The sequence below is a fragment of the Danio rerio genome, chromosome 7, assembly GCF_049306965.1.
Source record: "Danio rerio strain Tuebingen ecotype United States chromosome 7, GRCz12tu, whole genome shotgun sequence".
In the NCBI taxonomy this organism is placed as follows: domain Eukaryota; kingdom Metazoa; phylum Chordata; class Actinopteri; order Cypriniformes; family Danionidae; genus Danio; species Danio rerio.
In genome coordinates this window covers 43,454,085-43,458,322 of record NC_133182.1, presented here as the reverse complement: position 1 = coordinate 43,458,322, position 4,238 = coordinate 43,454,085, and the positions used below count along the sequence as shown (strand labels likewise).

Below are 4,238 nucleotides of genomic sequence, written 5' to 3'. Positions count from 1 at the left end.
GGCATCATAGCTAGGTAAAATTAGAATGCAGTGAATCGAGAGTATACAACAGATCATTTTTGTACAATCCTATTTGCTGAAATAATAAAAGAATAACTCCTCGATGGTGTTACACTAAAAAAATATTCTGCATTTTAGTTTTTATACTAACTAAACCTGGTAAGATTTTCTGTAATAGTGTTTTTCAACTCAACATATGCTAAACTAGCATCCTTTAAGTTGCGCGCATACTTCCAATCCAGCAGATGGCAGAATATGCACCATTAAGTCAGTTTGCTGACTGCCGGTAAAGCACCAGAAGAAGTCAGACTTATGGGATGTTTTTCACCAATTTTTTTTTAATTGTTCAGTCTTCACATTTGGTAAGTAATGCTTCTTTAATTGTGTGTCAATTATTTAACTTTCAACTAAAAGTTTTAAGAAATTCTGCTGTTATTTTGGGATTTCGCCTACCCAAAGTTAAAAGCTTCCCAAATCCACATGCAGAGGTGTAAATGCAAAAATTTGGAATCATTTTAAAGAAAACCCTTTAAATTTTCATAAAACACTATTGAAAGTGTTTAAAATAACTGTATATGTGGTCTATGTTATAATAAACAACTAAAAATAGGCTCTTTTTTCATAAAATCAAATGTGAAAGTTCTGTGTGGTCTAGCTTGCTGCAATTGATTTTGGTGGTACCTGCACATGTCTGTAATCATAGTAAAAAAAGAAAAATGTCTCTGCCGTAATCTTTGCAAAAGTTATTGTATTCCAACTGATGAGAGGTGCAATACAAGCCACAAGGACCGATTATTGTTTTTATATTTGACTATTCTTTTGTTTGATCAAACATAATTCACTGTGTTTTGATCACATCAGACATATAAAAGGATTACTTAAGCACATCACCTCAAAAACAGAGGAGACCTGGCACCGGGTCCGTGGAGTTTAACTTGTTAAGAAAACTTAAGTAAGTCAATACAACTCAACTAAGTCAATGCAACGACATGACTTAACTAAGTTAAGTGAACAAATCTTTATTACATTTTTTATTCCCCGCGAACACAGGGAGAACATGCAAACTCCACACAGAAATGCCAACTGACAAAGCCGGGGTTCGAACCAGCGACCTTCTTGTTGTGAGGTGATTTTGCTACCCACCGCGCCACCATGCTGCCATCAATCAATCAATCAATCAATAAAACTTTTTTTATGTTAGCACCAAACATCTAAATGTTTTAAAATTTTAATCACATTGGTCTGCCCATTTTTCAGTTGAAAGGTTTTATACTAGTATTGTCTATATAGAATAAAAAATAATTATAACACCAACATTAAAAATAAATTACAAGTAAATAAGGCCTCTTTCACAGAACAGAGCAATTTGGACCGCAGACTGCCTCTCTCACCCTCCACCGCGAACATGATGTCTGTCCAGCCTCTTCACTGGGATTTCAATTTAATTGCTTAATTATAAATAAATGCTTAATTATAAATAAACTCCCCTCTGTTGCATAACCGAGTTATCTCAGTGTGCAAATCAACCCTGCCACTCATGATATTTCAAAATCTGACTGCAAATATCCTCAAAAACACATTAGCGTGGGCACAATCTCTCTCTATCTATCTACCTCTCTCTCTGTCGGTCTCTCTGGCTTCCTCCTGGAATGCCCTTTAATTACAGGTTTACATCAGTCCACAAGGTCTATGGGAGCCGAACAGCTGCTCTGCTCAATGGTCCATTTCAAAGCAACGTAGCCTCCTGAAGTACCTGCGTGTGTCAGGCAGATGTTCATTAGCTCGCCAGCCTTTCATCTCGGCGCTGATAACAATGGGCTGGCACAGTTTCTTGTCCTTTCATGGCGGTGTCTCCTCCATCCTCTACAGCCTCTCCTCCCCTCCTTCCCTTCTCCATCTCTCTGTGCCAGCACAGCCTGAACAGTCAAAGTGTCAAAAACTTTCTGAAGTTAGATGAAGGGGTCATGTGACTAATAAAACACCAAGTTGTTCTGAGAGTGATGAGAGGAGGACTATAAGGTCATACGGCACACCAGAGGATAACACATGGCTGAAATTTTTAAAAGAACTGTTCACTTCAAAATGAAAATTGTGTCGATGATTTGCTTGCCCTCAGGCAAAACAAGATGTGTTTTTTTTAGTTTTTTTTTTTAGTACTGCATTAAATAAATACTCATTTATTTCTAAAATATAAACACATTTCTAAAGGTGCTCTTGACTTGAAATGTTTACCAGATATCAGTATCAATTAAAGTCATTTATCACCAACCTTATTTCATGTAGGACTTGTTCCTGACTTAACATTGGTGTTGATCCTGGAACAACATTCCAATCAGCCAATCAGAATATCAGAATCAAGAGATACGTTTACCATTTACGTTCGACTTTAGGATTACTGTTAGATTTATGCACTTCTACATGATTGTTATCCATTGATCATTCTCCTCTTGTTGGGTTTAGGGGTAGGGAATAAGTATGGATTACATTTTCCAATCCAGGATCACATCATATTTGGCAAAATCATGACAAGTGTAATCTTAAACCACAACTTATTACTTTAGAAATTAATACTATTACATAAGTATATATACATGCCTTCTGATTGGGTTTTATAAAGCAAAATGATTGGTCTGTTCAAGAAACTTAAAATTATTTACATCTTTAAAAGTCAGTCCTGGCAGATCCACAATAGTTGTAGCCCACGCTTCATGTTGCATAATGATGTATGTGTATCAAACATATCTTATGTGTTGGTTGAAGCACCCAGAGTGTTGTCTGAAGCTGTGAATTAAAGGCACCAATTGCTTAGAAGCAAAGGGTATTTATTTTACCTGTACAGTATGTGTGCTGTTTTTAAATCAATTTATATCAAATTATTGTTTGCATTACATCAATCACCAAGGACCATGCATTCAAAAGAAAACAAATATCTTGAACAAAAAAGTGGACAACCTGAGGGACAGTAAATTAACACCATTTACATATTTAAAAAAAAAAAAAAGGAAAAATCTATAACCTGTTGAACAGTATGTTTCTTTATTATTTGAATAATGATCAATTGATTTTCTCAGAATATCTCACAGAATTTTTTATTTTTTTTTTGTAAAATAAAGTTTTTCTTTCTGTGTTACATTTAATTTTGATACATAATGTTTACTGCTTTCATTTAATGGAAAAGTCATTTGTTATGAGTGTTAATTCATTAAATACTGTAAACTTCCCGTCTCCACATGCTTTTGGTTGTGTATAGATTTTAAAGAGCTCCTATTTGGGGTTTTTAAAAATGACTGTCCATGCAGTGTGTAACACAGCTCTAAGTGAATGAAAACTTCCAGCTGAGGTTTAAATCTGAAAGTGCACCGTGTTTAAGACTATTCATTCTTTAACTAAATAGTCGAATAAAGGAATCATGTTGGGTACAGATCTTTTGCCTGAACGCATGGACGTTGACTTGGCACATCACCAAATATGTTGTGCTGGATCTGGTAAAACATGAGACTGATCATGACATGAAGATGACGATCACTGACAGATAAAGATTTGGCTGTGCGGAATAAACAGTTCAATAACAAAAAGTTCATTTTCACAACAATACCACAGTATAGCCAACCGTGTGCTGTCTCCTGTCATTTTTTCAGATTTTTGAAACAATAACCAATGCTGCAACGCAGGATCGTCTGCTATTTGTTATTAACTGAAGGATCAACAAAGACTATCAATATATGGAACTTTGTCAGTAACTGTAACCAGTTTCTTCTTCCTCCAGATTATAACTTGTAAATGCAATTAAAATTTTTGCCTCATTTTCAGTATTTTGAAAATGTGAGTTTAATTGTAAGTTGTAATCACTTCTGTATTATATATCTGTGCTTGTACTGTATCTCTCAGGTTAAATCTTTATGGGCCTATTCACATATTGCATCCAAAACCATTTGCTGCACAACGCATGCTTTTTCCTTTACTGATTTAAATGCTTTTTTTTTTTAACTTGCATCATATTTTTTTTTGTCTCTCGATGTGGCCACTATCAGCTGTTCCTCACTCATGCAGAGCAGTCAATATTCAAAATAGTTCAACTTTTGCCACTGTGTGGATTAATACTGAATGAATGTCGTTGTTATTACCTGGGGTTAGGTTTAAGTGTAGAGTAATATGCTGGTTTTTATCTGCATAGCTTTATTGCATTCATGCATAGGACTCTCACATATCTGCTATTTCATAGCCATGGTGGGCATTTA

The 4,238-nt window shown here is 35.1% G+C and overlaps 1 long non-coding RNA gene across 1 annotated transcript; it reads left to right on the top strand.

The window, feature by feature from the left end:
• The first annotated feature begins 221 nt into the window (after positions 1-221).
• On the top strand, positions 222-3,912 carry LOC141375431 (uncharacterized). The gene is made up of 2 exons (XR_012383485.1): positions 222-362; positions 1,667-3,912. It is a non-coding gene; the product is annotated as an uncharacterized lncRNA (long non-coding RNA).
• Positions 3,913-4,238: the final 326 nt, after the last annotated feature.